This window comes from Anguilla rostrata, unplaced genomic scaffold (genome assembly GCF_018555375.3).
Source record: "Anguilla rostrata isolate EN2019 unplaced genomic scaffold, ASM1855537v3 scaf0873, whole genome shotgun sequence".
Lineage (NCBI taxonomy): Eukaryota > Metazoa > Chordata > Actinopteri > Anguilliformes > Anguillidae > Anguilla > Anguilla rostrata.
The window spans coordinates 3555-20817 of NW_026986262.1; the positions used below are offsets into that span (position 1 = coordinate 3555).

Genomic DNA, 17263 nt, shown 5'->3' on the forward strand with positions numbered 1-17263 from the left:
CGTTATAGAAGAACTGGTGAATTATTTCTGTGTCGGGAATTCAGATTTATGAGATCGCTATTCGCCCAACGAACTGCGGAAGCGCATTCCGGTGCCCACGCGATCTATCTGGAGGACGTGTACCGCTTATAACGTGTTTCCAATTACACCAAGTTCGTTTTAGATATACTGGCTAATTATATCTGTCTCGGGAATTTGGATTTATGAGGTCGCTAATAGCATTATACTCTGTATTTAAAACGGGTGACGCACACAACTGCTGCCGATTACAGGTTAGTATTCTATCAATTATTTTGTTTAAATTGTATCCATGCCACAGCGTTCGTTATAGAAGAATTCGTGAATTATTTCTGTGTCGGGAATTCAGATTTATGAGATCGCTATTCGCCCAACGAACTGCGGAAGCGCATTCCGGTGCCCACGCGATCTATCTGGAGGACGTGTACCGCTTATAACGTGTTTCCAATTACACCAAGTTAGTTTTAGATGTACTGGCTAATTATATCTGTCTCGGGAATTTGAATTTATGAGATCGCTAATAGCATTATACTCCGTATTTAAAACGGGTGACGCACACAACTGCTGCCGATTACAGGTAAGTATTCTATCAATTATTTTTTTAAAATTGTATACAATGCCACAGCGTTCATTATAGAAAGAATTGTTAATTATTTCTGTGTCGGGAATTCAGATTTATGAGATCGCTATTCGCCAACGAACTGCGGAAGCGCATTCCGGTGCCCACGCGATCTATCTGGAGGACGTGTACCGCTTATAACGTGTTTCCAATTACACCAAGTTCGTTTTAGATATACTGGCTAATTATATCTGTCTCGGGAATTTGGATTTATGAGGTCGCTAATAGCATTATACTCCGTATTTAAAACGGGTGACGCACACAACTGCTGCCGATTACAGGTAAGTATTCTATCAATTATTTTGTTTAAATTGCATCCAGTGCCACAGCGTTCGTTATAGAAGAATTGCTGAATTATTTCTGTGTCGGGAATTCAGATTTATGAGATCGCTATTCGCCTAACGAACTGCGGAAGCGCATTCCGGTGCCCACGCAGGTGCTTCTTCGTTAACTGTGGAGCCCAATCGCCTCTTTTATTTGCCCCAGGCATTTAAAAGGCCTCATTATTCATTAAGCTAGCTGCATTCAAAATCCGTTTTAGAAAGACGCTATGTCTACGAACACACCGTTTTAAAAGGGTGACAGTGCTAGGCAGATGAATTTGTGCTAAGTCTGAAAATGCAGGCATCCCATTTCGTGGTGATTTCATTATGGCGTGTGCTATTTACAGCTGCTCTAGACGACCATAAAATAATCCTCCTCTTAAGTTTTTCGGTATCCGAGTCATTTTTACTATTTCCTTTAGCCTACTTAACCAAATAATTACTTGGCAGAAAGCGTAATCAGCTTGCTATATTTGGTAGTCCAGTAGTAGCCTGTGCTAAAACAGTTCGCAACTTCGGCTACCAAGCCATTTGACTAGCTAGCTAACCTTAACCGGCAAACATTCAATCTGTCAAACGTGTTTGGCGGCTTGTCAGTCGTGTACATTCCGTAAATGTCTACCTGGGCCATGCTTCACGCATGTGACAAAGCTACTATAATCCCGATTTTGGGATAAACACTTTTTCAGTTTCACGAAGCGAATTAAGAGTTTCAAGGTTCATTTGCTGAATATACAACACAAACACACACCAGAATTTAACGAAATTAACCATCTTGGCATTTATAAAGGAACATGTTTTTAGCATTTAAGAGACCGACAAGCTAGGCATTTAAGACAGTGGTTCTCAGAATCGGTTCTGGGGGCTCCTTGCGTATATTGGCTTTTCTCCATTGGTTTTGATGATTTACAAGAAAAAATAATAGCCTATAATAATTAGAAATTCAACGTAGGCTACATTATTTTTCTTCATGCACCAGGTGGAAAACTTGCCGTACAAAGTGCGTTGTCATATTTACACGCCTGCAGATCAGTTATTAAAATACTTGGTAGATTTGTTCATCACCGCTGAGTGTTAATTTTTGTTCGGTAGAAAGTGATTTGCGAACGATCGGTCACCTAGCGTCACCCAGCAAGTGAACACCACAAACGGCGATGGAGTAGCTAGTAGTAGCAGGCTCATTATCTGACTGGCGAAAACCTACGACGATAACTTGCTCGGTTAACAGATCTACCAGACAGTTATACGAAAATTTGCCTAGTCAAATCACCAGTAGCCTACACATCTCCGATTGATTGACCATCAGTGTAGTCAATGTTCTTCCCCTGTGGTTCATATTGCTAACGCGTGAGCTAACCACGGACAGCCTACCTAGCTCACTGGCAAGCTGATATGCTAGCTAAGCATATTCGTTTTGCTGAGAAACATAAATTGAAGATAACTGAACATAGCCTAATTGTATTTTTAATGTCATACATAACGTGATTACATGACACAGTACAGTCACGGATGGAAACTAAACTCCGTAAACATCTGATAATATATTTTAAAACATAACGGCAGACAGTCAGCTAGCCTCGTTCAGGTTGAGGGGCTTTTCCGCACCGGACTGTCAATCAAATTGTAAAAATCACAAGACCGCTTAACTCTATGGTTTTGGCTCCAAATCGAGAAAATGCATTGAGCTTCAAAACGTGTTTTAGAGACCCACGGAGAGTCAATGGGTGACGTCACAGTAGCTGTGTCCATATTTTTTACAGTCTCTGATCTTAACCCAATCTCTCCTGGTCAACACACTTTCCCCTTACGTCACATCCTTACTAGGGTAGTCTTCCAACTACTCTCGGGAAAGTAATACAGTGCCTCCTAGTGGTCAGAATACACTCAACCTGTAACATCTATTATTGAACACAACAAATTGCATGGTATGAAACGGGAATGAACTGTTTTTTCTTGATAAAATCATTGTTTTCATAGAACTTACGAGCAGAGATGTTTGCTTAACAACGGTGCGACTAGAACTAACAAACCAGAGTGTCTGCATAAGGCGGTCCAATTAGAACTACGAAGCAGAGTTTTGCTTGACAACGGTAAGATAATATGCCCAAACGCCCGCAGAAGAACATTTCACGTCCAGCTGATTAAATCTATAAAAATCAATAAATATAAAAGCAAACTCATTGTCATTGTTGGTACACGGCATGAAATTGATGTGAAATTACAGGAAATTCCTACAGTAATCTGCTGTTTTATTGATATACGGCACATTGCTTAAGACAGAACAGCATTGTGGGCGTTTTGCTCTTAACTGCATAACACCGTTTGAATTTTCAGTAATTAACTGGAAATTGCTATGGATATTGGGAAGCCGTTGGTTAGTAGTGGCGACAGAGAATTTGCTAACAAAGCAATGCCAAGTTTCGAGTGTCACACCTAATAGGCTACGCGAATTTAAAAGTAATTATATCACAATTTGTTCGTTTTTGATTTCCAACAGAATACGTTGATCTGTATTTCACATAAATTTTCTTGTTCTTTTCCAAGGCAACCCTGTACTTTGAGTATTTTTGTTGCAGCTGGCTAGAGTGTCGCCGGATTGTGCAGGTAGGCTACGTGCGTTTCGAATTCATCAAACTAGTTAGTATCATAACGGCCAATCATTCGCCAGCGATAGCTTAGTATGAAAGCATGTTTACATGTCAGTATTGTGGTCACCAATGCTTAACGAAGTATGCGTTTGTTAGGCATATGAAAGTACATGCGAGTCTTCCAACCGCGTTGTTTAAATGCGCCTTTTTGATTGCTCCCGTTCGTTCAGAAACATGACGCAGTTGGAATGTCATGTATATCGAGAGCATAAAGATAAGAGGAGAGCACAGGTAACTGCAATCGAGTGTGTATCTTGTCATGTAGAATTTTGCAATGTTAGATGCAATGATTTATCCAGTTTAAACTCTCATTTGAAATCTCATATCGGAGAGGGCAGGGCCGTTTCTTGTCCATTTCGTCAGTGTGGGAGAACGTTTTCAGTCGTCTCTTCCTTTATTTCTAATTTTTCCACAGTACACAAGTCTTGTACAGTATCCAGTCTTCTGGGCCATGTAACAGTAGGAACAGAGACGAGACTAACGGCAACCAATGAACAAGTTGAGGATGTTTCAGTGTTGGAGGGGGATTTGACTGACGACGTAACGTAAGTGATGATAACGAGGGAGACCAAGCAGCGGTGCTGCCAGAGAGAGCAGATGAATCCCTTTTCTTGAACAATTTGGCTTTCTTTTATTTAAAGTTGCAGGCAAAACTTTTACTGCCAGCATCAGTCATACAGTCTATTATTGAGGATTTTCAAGCAGTGCATGATATCAGTCAGTCTCATTTACTTCATAAGTTGGACGAAAAGCTGGTATCATTGGATATCTCTGACCGAGAGAGAGAGGTTCTTAAATCCAAGGATTTGTTTCGGGCATGCAACACAGGTACCTTGAAAACTGATCAAAGACAAAAAACGGTTTTTAAAAATCAGTTTAGATACATTGAGCCAGTCCCACCTTATCTTGGAAAGAATGATATGGGATCACAGAGTGGCTTTAGTGAAAACTTCAGTAAAGGCACCCATTTCTGCAGATTATGTACTAGAGCCCGACCGATATATCTATAATATATTAATATATATTATATAATAAACAAAAAAAAACGATGATTATTTATCTGTACTTGTCTGCTTGAACGTTGTAATTGCTATTTACTACAATTATCCAGTAGAGGAGCTCTAATACAAGTGTGAACTGCAGCAGCTGACGCTACTTCTCTAATAAGGCGTTTGTTACTCGTGCCTCATCAATATTCTCCACTGCAAGACTTGTCTGCACAGATTCGTTGCGGCAATAAAGGTATGTAGATTTAGTGAAAGTTTTTAATTAAATGCGTTTATACGACCACTATGTTTATCAATCCTCATTATCAAACGAGCGAGCTAGCTAACATATTTGGTTCACTTTAGCAAGCTAGCAAGCCTTTATGAACTGGAAGTGAGCACATAAGCAGCGTAGGATCTACATTTCCAGAGGACATCGCTGTATTCTCAAATAAATAACCAGCCAAAATAAAATGGTGATTGAATGTGTCACACATTTGTTTTTTTTTGTTGTTTTTATCTGAGATAATGATATTAGCTACTATATGATGTTTTGTAAATAGCCAAGGCGTGATTGCAGCGAGTGTCATCTTGTCACGCGTCATCGTAGCAAGCTAACCAGACAGTAAAAAGCAGATAAAACACTTCGAACATGAATCATTTTAAGCCATGTTATCTAGCTTTGTCGTGATAACATGAGAGAAGAGATTGCTGTTGGAGAACTGAATCAACCAATAGTTAGCGGGTAACCTGCCGAGCTCATACATATAAGAAAATACAATAAGAAAATATAATTAATTTAACTTACTGAGAAAATATAATAAGAAATAACGAGGCTGTGTCATAGCTAATGCGTTATTGCGGCGAGTGTGTCATCTAGTCACGCGTCAGAGCGCATTGTAGTTATTTTCACCGTCTAATTCTTATGGACAGGAAGCTCGTTTGATAGTCTTAGTAGGAATAAAATAAGAAAATATAATTAATGTACTGAGAATAGATACTAAGAAATAATAATAACAAATTAATAATAACAACAATAATAATAATAATAATCATAAAAATACATGTTTGAAACTGGAAAAGGGATTTTTACATTAATTTTTTAAGATGTTGGAAAAGAAAGGAGTAAAAGCAAGGTGTGGAGTTATTTTGATTTCACACACTTAAATATAGTGTTAATATGTATATTTAATTTAATATCATCTTTTACTTTTTTATCTAAAAAGTTTTGTGTGTTTATTTTAATTTTTTTGTTTGCTTATAAGTTAAATGTTCTTAAATATAGAAACTTTAATAAAATATAAGTTTTTCAAATTGGTTTGAAAATGTTGCACTTTTGACAAAATATCGGTCAAAACATCGGTGTCGGTGGGCTAGGACCCCCCAAAATCGGGATTGGCACCGGACCCAAAAATCTGGCATCGGTCGGGCTCTATTATGTACTGTTGGCCATGCTCAATTTTTGTCATCTCCCTTCACAACAGGTGAAAAGAAAACAATTGCATCATACAAAGACAGCGTGCAGCACAGCATGCAGCATAACGTAAGTACATCAAAACTGTCAATGGGAATTAAATTTGATTTGATTCCAAATTTATCAAATTAACCCACTTCCATGTGTGCCAACTTGGTCTGCCTCCTTGTCTGGGCCATGACTTATTTGAGGGTATCGTCGCATATGACTTCGCTCTATACCTAAGTCATTTTGTCACAAATCAGAAATTCTTCACGTATAGAGAACTGAATGGACAGCTTAATCACTTCAGGTACCTCGCGATGACGCCAGCAATAAGCCATGCAAAATGAATCCAGGAAGTGAGAAATTGAGTGGACATGCTGTCCAGAATTGGTGTTTCCTTAGACTTCTGCCTCTCTTGATTGGGGACAAAATTTAAAATCCAGTTGAAAATGAAGTTTGGCAATTTGTGTTGCTGCTAAGGCAAAAGTTGAAATTGTTTGTGCTCCTGCCATTGCAACTAGTCAGATGGCCTACTTGAAAGTCCTTATTGAGGAGTATTTGCCGAGTCGACAGTATTGTTTTCTAATCACCCTTAAGCGAAACATCATGTAACCCGTTAGAAAAATAGCAACGTTTTAAAAAGTCCTGTAGCTTTAAGAAAGGAGGCTCCCTACCTAACTGTTAGGAGGACTTGTTTTGCGTCTCTAATTAGTTTTATTGGCTGTAACAGGCAGTAATGTCTTAAGATCATTCTGGAAAATAGTTAGCCGCCCACTCCCAGGGACTTGGTTGAGACTGTTTGTCGCACAGCAAGAGGAGAAGCAGGGAGAAAGAAAAGAGCGATTAGAAGTAACAAATCATAATCGTTAATTTAAGCAGTAAACCTAAAGAAGTAGCTCCGTAAATGACCCACGGACCAAATATTTTCCAGATCGCACACTTCAATCTCTTTCCTTGGGATCTTGGTAAGTTAAATGTTAAATTTGCTAAAGTATCGTAACTGTAGCAAACACGTGTGCTATTGACTCTGTGTTTCCTTGAAAATAGCATTAGCCACACGTGGCGTTTAATATTTTCAGTTTGCACACTTCAGTTTCTTCCTTTGGGATTTCAGCGAGTTTAAATTTGAAATTTAGCTAAAATATCGCCATTGTAGCAGCAACACGTGTGTTATTAACTCCGTGTTTCCTTGAAAATAGCATTAGCCACCGTGGTATGTATAGCTATTGAGTTTCTCTCATATAAAGTTGAATGTTGCTATTTGAAAGCGTGAATCGCACTGTTATTGTATCATACGTGTATGAATGTGCTATGTAACATGTGTATGAATGTGCCATGTAATAACCTTGTGTTAATTTTAAGTAGGCTATAGCTCATTCAAGGTGGCTATTAGTTGAGCCTATGCACTTAAATGAAGTTAGCTAATGCAGTACTGTTAGAAACCATGCACTAGCGCTTAGCAAGTGCGCTACATTTGGGTATATGATGTAGCCATATCTTCTATTGTGCATGACAGTGCAAGAGGGTTAGTTCACATGCATTTAAATGATTTTACAATCAACTAATGATTTACTTGATTGTTAAAGGTTTATTGCCATGTATTTATATTGAGTTCATGGTTTAAAAAATTATTTGCTATAGTTACATCAGAATCAGAGAATCAGAATCGGGTTTATTGCCAAGTAGGTTTACACATACAAGGAATTTGTTTTGGTCAGGTGGTGCGTAACAGTGAACATAAAATAAGATAAATAGAGTAAGATGAACAATAGTGCAGTAAAAAACATAACAGACATAACATAACATAACATAACATAACATAAACATAGTGCAAAACAATAACAATAGTGCAAGGGGATAAAGTGGTTTTAAGTACAGGTGCTGTCTGTTGGTGTCCGTGGGGGTCAGGATAACAGTACAGTGACAGTGGCATCAGTGGGGTCCGGGCCTTGTTGATAAGGCCAGCTGCAGTCGGAAAAAACTGTTCTTATGACGTGAGGTTTTGGTTCTGATGGACCGCAGCCTCCTGCCGGAGGAGTGTTTGCAGAGTTTGTGTCCAGGGTGGGAGGGTCGGCCACAATCTTTCCTGCCCGCCTCAGGGCCCTGGAGGTGTGCAGGTCCTGGAGGGATGGCAGATTGCAGCCAATCACCCTCTCAGTGGCGCGAATGATACGCTGCAGTCTGCCCTTGTCCTTGGCAGTGGCAGCAGCGTACCAGATGGTGATGGAGGAGGTGAGGATGGACTCAATGATGGCAGTGTAGAAGTGCACCATCATTGTCATTGGCAGGTTGAACTTCTTCAGCTGCCTGGGAAGTACATCCTCTGCTGAGCCTTCTTGGTGAGGAGGTGATGTTCAGCTCCCACTTGAGGTCCTGGGTGATGATGGTGCCCAGGAAGCAGAAGGACTCCACAGTGTCGACTGGGAGTCATGCAGGGTGATGGGGCGGGTGGGGCTGCGTTCCTTCTGAAGTCCACTACCATCTCTACTGTCTTTAGGGCGTTGAGCTCCAGGTTGTTATGGCTGCACCAGGACACCAGATGTTCAATCTCTCTCCTGTAGGCAGACTCATCCCCACCAGAGATGAGATCAATGAGAGTGGTGTCGTCTGCAAACTTCAGGAGCTTGACTGACTGATGACTGGAGGTGCAGCTATTGGTATACAGGGAGAAGAGTAGAGGAGAAAGGACGCAGCCTTGAGGGCGGTGCTGATGGTCGGGAGTCGGAGCGTGTTTCCCCAGCTTCACGTGCTGCTTCCTGTCAGACAGGAAGTCGGTGATCCACCTGCAGGTGCAGTCAGGCACGTGCAGCTGGGAGAGCTTGTCCTGTAGTAGAGCCGGGATGATGGTATTGAAGGCGGAGCTGAAGTCCACAAACAGGATCCTGACATAGGTTCCTGCAGTGTCCAGGTGCTGGAGGATGAAGTGGAGGGCCATGTTTACAGCATCGTCCACAGACCTGTTGGCTCTGTATGCGAACTGCAGGGGTCCAGGAGTGGGTCCGTGATGGTTTTGAGGTGGGACAGTACAAGGCGCTCAAAGACTTCATTACCACAGAGGTCAGGGCGACGGGTCTGTAGTCATTGAGTCCTGCGGTCCTTGTTTTTTGTGGACGGGGATAATGGTAGAGGTCTTGAAGCAGGCTGGTCGTGGCATGTCTCCAGTGAGGTGTTAAAAATGTCTGTGAACACCGGAGACAGCTGATAGGCACAGTGCTTCAGGGTGGAGGAGAGACAGAGTCTGGTCCAGCTGCTTTGCGGGGTTCTGTCTCTTGAATAGTCTGTTAACGTCCCTCTCCAGGAGGGAGAGAGTCGTCATTGTGATAGGGGAGGGGAGGGGCCTCTGAGGTAGGTGATTGTGAGAGGCCGGGCTCCTGCTGAGATGGGGAGGAGGAGCTGGTGGTCTGGAGCTGGTGAATGGGTTCACGGGGATGGTGTCAGGACTGTCCCATTGTCTTTCAAATCGGCAGTAAAACTCATTCAGGTCGTTGGCCAGGCGCAAGTCATTAGTGGAGTGGGGGCTTTCGGTTTGTAGTTGGTGATCTGTCTGAGGCCCTTCCAGACAGAGGCCGAGTTGTTTTCTGAGAACTGCTGTTGGAGTTTCTCAGAGTACAGTCGTTTAGCATCTCTCACCGCCTTGCTAAACCTGTATTTAGACTCTTTAAACCGGTCCTTGTCCCCACTCCTAAATGCTTCCTCCTTTGCCAGCCTTAGCTGTCTGAGTTTAGCTGTAAACCAGGGTTTATCGTTGTTGTAGATAACCCTGGTGCGTGATGTACACAGCTGTCCTCACAGAAGCTGATGTATGATGTCACAGCCTCTGTGTACTCATCCAGACTGATGGTAGCAGTCCTGAAAACATCCCAGTCAGTGCAGTCCAAGCACGTGCGAAGATCCTCCATAGCTTCACTGGTCCACTTCTTAGATGTCCTCACAACAGGTTTGCAGAGTTTTAATTTCTGCCTGTATGCACGAATCAGGTGGACTATGATGTGGTCAGAGTGTCCCAGTGCAGCGCGGGGACGCGTGATAGGCACGGTTGATTGTACTGTAGCAGTGATCTAAAGTGTTCTCCTCTCTGGTCGGGCATTTAATCAACTGGTGGTATTTAGGCAGTTCGTGGCTGAGATTCCCTTTGTTAAAGTCGCCGAGGCGATAACGAAAGAGTCCGGGTTTGTCCGCTCCACACACAGTATCTGGTGGCGCGTACGCTGTGCCTCCTGCACGAGGGCTTGCGGTGGAATGTAAACACCGACCAGAATGAATGAAAGCGAACTTCGCGGGGAGTAGAAGGGTTTGCAGTTGATGAAAAAGTTTCCAGAACAGGAGAACAGTGCTGCATAATCACTGTAACATCTTTACACCAGCCACTGTTTGTATAAAAACAAATACCTCCACCTTTCATTTTGCCGGAGCGCTCTGTGTCGCGATCCGCTCTGAATAGCTGAAAGCCTGCCAGCTGCAGCGCAGAGTCAGTGTCGATCCACACAGCCAAGTTTCCGTGAAGCACAAAACGGAAGATGTTGAAAAGTCTCTGTTTTATCCACCAGTAGCTGGAGTTCGTCAGTTTATTGCACAGCGATCGCACGTTAGATAGAAATATTCCCGGTAGCGAGTGCGTAGACCGCGTCTGCGGAGGCGCGAGCGCACGGCCGTTTCCCTCTCCTCCGGCGTTTCACTGCGTGAACAAGGGTGGCGTACCTTTGACAAAAGTGACCAGTAATTCCGCAGATGTGATGAGAATGTTCGGAAATAAATCCACAGGAGTTGTTACCTGATATTCATGAGCTCTTCCCTGGTGAAAGAGTTCGGATGCTATCGCAAAACACTGAATTTACAAACAAAACAAGGCAAAACAATGCGCACCAACACACGAGGCAGCCATCCGGCGCCATCTTGATCGACTATATGGAAAATACCTTGCTCATAATTCATGATTAATGGTTAAAGTGATAGAATATTTGATAAAATGAAACTGTACAGTTGAACATTTATAAAGTGTACTATTTGGTTTATTAGTAACACTTTTACACTTTTGAGGTTACAATGATGCCTTAAAGAAAAAAACTAAGATTGAGAAAAGTATTCAGTTGTTATAATAGCCTGTTGTCATACAGGCTGGGTTTTGGATACCTGAGAAGAAACCTGTGAACCTAGGATTCTCTCCCTGACGAGGGAGATGGCGAGCCGACCAGCTTGATCAACTTGATTCATCTTCATCCATTGAGGAAGAACCCCTGATACCCCTTGTTTCTCCCAACCCCACTCTGGTGTGGTAGGATTGTGATTGAAAATTACACAATTTTATTTGATACTTTATTTTTGTAAAAGGGTACACCCAACCAACAATACTGACTTGAACTAACTAAATTGAACTTGACCAATTGAACTGAACCAGACTGAACAGAAGACATTCAGAACTGAATGGACAGTGAATACAGTTACAACACTCAGGACATTGATATGAAGACAAATGAATGTGTTTGAATGTGATAAGCTTTACATATTGTCGTTACGTTTTCTTTAATACAGTTCTAACCATTTTGCACTTACTTTCTGGCTCCGGTTGTTCATTGTGTCCATCCTTCATTCATAACCTCTCCTTACGAACCTAGCTTTAACCTGAAAATATTTACCTACTGCTAAGTGACCCTTTAGGTGGGTTACAGTCATCATATACGTGACTATCCTGAACTGATACTTTGCTTTGGGCCTCTTATTCGCTCTTGGACCCTTAGGTTTGAGAGTAAACACACTTTTTAACAGTGTGCTCGCAAATTACACAACTTCAAGAATTTGTGATCTGTTGATTATTTAGGCCTCCAGCTACGTAGCTCTGTGGCTGTACACAATGTCACCGTTAAAGGCACAAGCTACAAAAAAAGCCACGTGTGTTGTCTTTGAGAAGAATGATGAGGACTAGTCTTTGGCAAGATAGAACTGATTCTTGTTTGCAACAGTTGTGTTTACTTTGTCACAGAGAAATGCCAGTCTGATTTCCTTTTTGATCAGGGATTTACTGCCTAAAGATGGGCTCAGAGAACCCCATTTCAAATTATTTCTGCCTCGAACATGCAAGCCTGCTTGACTATTACCCTTTGCCTGTGTACAACATGTTTGGTCTGTCTCTAATAGCCCTTCGCCACTCCTTTCCTTCAGAATGTCTGATATAAGTGAGAGCATCAAGGACGCAGTCATTTCTGTCCTGCCAAGTGTGCCAGAAGAAAGCGATCTTACACCAGGGAGTGGAAAGCAAAGATGACTTGCAGTACATAAGAGAACAGGAAATTGCAGAGGTTATTCGACCAATTCAGTGCAGAAAACTTTTAAATGCATGGAAATGAGCAGGTACTGTATATTTACTACTTCACTACCAAATTAAAGAGTGTATTAAAAGCTTATTGTTTTATCTAATTAATTATGGCATAATTTTAGTCAATATTCATAATGATAGATTTTTGTTTTCATTGCCAGATGCCATAAGTTGTGCTACCCCCTACTCCAGTCCCCAGAAGGCAGTTCATCACTGTCAAGCTCCTTGAGATCCAGTAGCCCTTCACCATCACATTCCATTCCATTCCATAACTTGGCGTCATTTTGATGTCAATACTTTTGAAGTAACTTGGCATTTTTGTTGTAAACGTGTTTATGAGATATCATTTCTTTTTGCAAAGAGTTTTATTATGAGAGTGAGAAATGCGAAGTGACCCTGTAAACGTTTGTGGATTATGGCTATCCTTGTGTGAATTTGTACAGTCTGATGAGCGTGTACTGTTTAGCAGTTTCGGTTTGCTATCTATGTAAAACAGTGGCTGTGACAAAGGTGCGGTGGCGTATAAGTGTAAAGCGTATCAGAGATGCATGTGAAATATGGCCAGTGTATGTACTCACGTCCATCCAACTGACAAAAGAATCAGCAAGCCCGTAGAATTATAACTCTCTAGTCGCAACTTTGTAGCCTTCTGTCCTGCTCCGTTGTCTGTTATTTCGTGGAGATGCACTTTTAGTGTTTGTAAGGTTTATAAGGCATTTTGATAGGCTTATCTGCAGGTAGGAATCCTCTTCGCTGTTTTGCTAAACTAGAACCGGAAAACATGATAGTGGAGAATAGGAGCAGACGCATATGTCCCAGCAGGTTTTTCATATGAGAAAATAACAACAGTGTGAGAGAAATTAGGGTGAAATTATTAAATTTCGGAGTTGAAACAATATGTTTTTAGCAGAATGGGCATGTAGGTGAAAGTTGACATATCACGGGTAGAAGTAAATGGAGTGACCATGAGCGAGCTTATATTCCTTATCGAGCGGTATATATAACAGTCGCTATAAAGTGCCAGCTGTTAAAGTGGGGGTTAAGTAACACGTGAAATCTATTGCACTGCTATGTTTTTCATGTTCAGTACTAGTACTGAATCATGTTTTTAAATGTAATATTTTAATGGGTAGTTGCAGAACGTACATACATAGTAATTGTTTGTATGTGGCTGGATAGAGAACAGGCGAGGTAACATGATGTAGAAATGTGGCGTTTGCTGATAAGAAGGTTTTGTACAGTAGCCAAGTGAAGAAATGTAGTTAGTAGAAATGGCACAGCTGTGAACTGGTGTAACCTTTTGATAAAAGTATTACATTTGCCATCATGAAATGCATATGGGTGGCCATGAGTGAGTTTTGGTAAAGAAAATATAAGCGTAAGAGAGCGTTAGTGTAAAGAGAAATTATCTGCCTGAGACGAGGCGGGATTCAATCGTTCAACCGGAGGTTTACCAGTCTGTCACTTTGTTAGGGCAGCACCATGACATAGATATGCAATGCGTGAAATATCATTAGCAAACCTGTCCGTGGTTTTAAAGAAAGAACACAGGCGAGTTAGCACAGAAGAGCTCCCGTTGAATCCATATGGCTTTGCAATATTGTGCGGTTAACAATTGAGCGTGCAGATGGTACGTCATAATACAGTTTGAGACGGCGGTAGATATGGTGCAAAAGCAATAATTGAGAAGTAGTAGACAATTATTAGTGAGGGTAAAAGCAGGTTAAAGAAACACATTCCTAGCTGGGCTTGAACTTCCAACCCTGTGTTCCCAAACCTGTAACCTTACCCACTAGGCCACAGGCGGGCTAGCTGTTTGTACTCAAAATGTTTCAGAGTAAAGGTATGGGTATTTTGCGTGTGTATGCAAGTTTTCATAGGGTCGTGTAGGTGAAGATTTGGCGGGTGTCTGTAAAATGTCAATGGGAAGACATGTTATTAGTGGGATAGGCGGCAGGAAAAATAAGAATGAGAAGATGAAGAAGAAGAAGGAGAAAACGTAAAATCCCCTTAGTTTGGGGCTTTATTGTGTGGACATGTGAAGGTGTTTATGACATCTGTCTGTTGAAATGGGGTCAGAATGTACAGAATTTAATGTTTTTAATGGCTGAGTGTCTGTGGCTGTTGTGGTTATTTCTGTGGGAACCCTGAAAAGTGCCAAACTCTCGGTGCTGTATAGGTATGGGGCATGCCTCCACCAAGGCGTAACTTGGTGGGATGGCATACCTACCATCCCAATACCTGTCAATTTTGTTTTCTTTTTGTGATGGTCATAATTTAGAAGCAGAAACAAATTTTGCTCAGAGGGTATACTCATTTGCAACATGGCTTTTTATAATGTTGGTTAAAAAACATGCTTTCCTGTTTAGCATTGCAGTATTGCAGTGTTGCTGAAACACTACATAATATCTTTTTATTTGTAAAGCGATAAAGCTGGATTTCCATTTTCAGAGAGGTGTACTCCTTCATGATGTGCACTGTAACATTGCTGTGTCCCAAGCATGGTGCCCTAAAATTGGGGGATTGTGTATAAAAGGGCTGTAATTCATACACTGTTCACCTGATATGCATGTAAATACTTTTTTATTACAAATCTCAAATTGTGGAGTACAGAGGCAAATCAATAAATGATGGGTCTTTGTCCCAAACATTATGGAGGGCACTGTATCCTAATAATATTTAAATGCGTTTAATTTCATATTGTTTGTTCTCTGCAGGTTTCTGCCTCTGCTGCTGACGTTGAGAGGTCCTTAACTTTGCCTGACAGTCCTCGATTGATTGTTCTCGGTATGCATGTGTATGTTTAATTAAACTTTTCCTTGACCATGTGGCCACACCACAGGCCTTCCCTGTCCTCACTGCTATGCTATGTGTCAACCCCATCCCAACCTGTTCTCTCCCCTACAGAACTCGCCTCCGCAGGCAGGGACCCGTGGCGACGGAACCTCTCCAAACCGCTATCCCTCACTGACCCCCTGTGCGACTTCACGGTCGCAGGAGGGCTATGGAACTGCCAGTCTGCTCGCGGAAGGCTGACTTCATTTCAGCCTACGCGTCCCTCTTCTCCCTACATTTCCTTGCCCTCACTGAGACCTGGATCACACCAGGCAACACTGCAACCCCTGCAGCCCTCTCCTCCTCCTTCTCCTTCTCTCACGCCCTCCGCCCGTCTGGCCGTGGTGGGGGCACAGGTTTGCTGATCTCTCCCTCTTGGAAATTCTCTGTTCTCCCCTTTCTCACCTCTCCATCTCTACCTTTGAATACCACTCTGTCTCAATCACCTATCCTGTTAACTTGTACATTGTTGTTATCTATCGCCCTCCAGGGCCCCTGGAAGCTTCCTCGATGAGCTCAACACCCTGCTCAGCTCCTTCCCAGAGAATGGTGTAGAGGGAGTCAAACTGGGACCCAGAAAAGGCTGGCATTTGAACGGGCCTGCAGGCTGGGACTCATCCTGTACTTCAAAGAACCCAGAGCCGTGTGATAAAACAATAAGTTACTTGGACTTCCTCGGGATAAGCAGGCCATTTGGCTCTCTGGAATGTTGCCATCTGGACACATCTAAGATAAGGGAACTAGTCTCTTTGTCTATGGTTGTGGGGGTATGTGTGTTCGGGCCATTAAGGGTAAAAAGATCATCAGGCCTCTGGACAAATGGTGGGGCAACTACGCTTGACAGTTCCACAGTGCCGTTATGTGGGCCCCTCTATCATTACACTTTTTATTTATTTTCTGGATCTGGACTCTAAACCATCTGTTTATCATATTTACAAACCCGGAAAACCTTACAAACCATGCACGTGTTTTCATTATATTACTGTATTATGCCTTATGTAATAATAACATGGATTGCATGTAAAATGCTTCAACAAAAGGGTATTTTCATGACAACTGCACCATAATATTACATCCCCTGGACTGTTTGGCATATTCAGGAAAATTCCAGAAATTGAATGAAAAATGTTTCATACCCAATAAATTTAATAAAACATATTTTAAATTGTTCCAATGCCACAGGGGTTCGTTATAGAAGAACTTAACGTATGAGATTATTCTGTGTAGGGAATTCAGATTTATGAGATCGCTATTAGCCTAACTGAACTGCGGAAGCGCATTCCGGTGCCACGCGATCTATCAGGAGGAATGTACCGACTTGTAAATTGTCTCCAATTACCCCCAAGTTCGTTTAGATGTACTGGCTAATTATATCTGTCTCGGAATTTGGATTTATGAGGTCGCTAATAGCTTATACTCTGTATTTAAAACGGGTGACGCACCACAACTGCTGCCGATTACAGGGTTTGTATTCTATCAATTATTTTGTTTAAAAAGGGACCAGTGCCACGCGTTCTTATAGAAGAACTTGGTTTAAATTTTTCTGTTGTCGGGAATTCCGATTTATGAGATCGCTATTCGCCAACGAACTGCGGAAGCGCATTCGGTGCCCACGCGATCTCATCTGGAGGACGGGACCCCTTATACGTGTTTCCAATTACACCAAGTTCGTTTTAGATCTGGCTAATTATATCTGTCTCGGGAATTTGGAATTATGAGACGCTAATAGCATATACTCGTATTTAAAACGGGTGCGCAACAACTGCTCCGATTACAGGTAGTTTCTATCAATTATTTTGTTTAAATTGTTTCCCGGCCACGGTTCGTTATAAAAATTGTGAAATTTCGTGTGGGGAATCAGATTATGAGATCCCCATTGCCCAAACGAAAGCGGAGGCATTCCGGTGCCACGCGATCTATTTTGGGGATGTACCCCTTATAAGTGTTTCCAATTCCCAAGTTTTTTTAGATTCTGGCAATTATATCTGTCTCGGGGAAATTTTAAATTATGGATCGCAAAAGATTTATACCTGTATTTAAACGGGTGACGCACACAAATGGGGGT

At 41.9% G+C, this 17263-nt stretch overlaps 1 long non-coding RNA gene across 5 annotated transcripts; it reads left to right on the plus strand.

Moving 5' to 3' along the window:
- Window positions 1-3010: 3010 nt before the first annotated feature.
- LOC135246764 (uncharacterized) lies at window positions 3011-15295 on the plus strand. 5 transcript variants are annotated; one of them, XR_010327904.1, is made up of 7 exons: window positions 3011-3050; window positions 3537-3564; window positions 4024-4153; window positions 6079-6137; window positions 12210-12398; window positions 15081-15150; window positions 15271-15295. It is a non-coding gene; the product is annotated as an uncharacterized LOC135246764 (long non-coding RNA). The 5 variants fall into 5 exon arrangements; XR_010327903.1 differs by lacking the exon at window positions 3011-3050 and having other exon boundaries at window positions 3212-3564; XR_010327906.1 differs by lacking the exons at window positions 3011-3050; window positions 3537-3564 and adding an exon at window positions 3768-3839.
- The last annotated feature ends 1968 nt before the right edge of the window (window positions 15296-17263 follow it).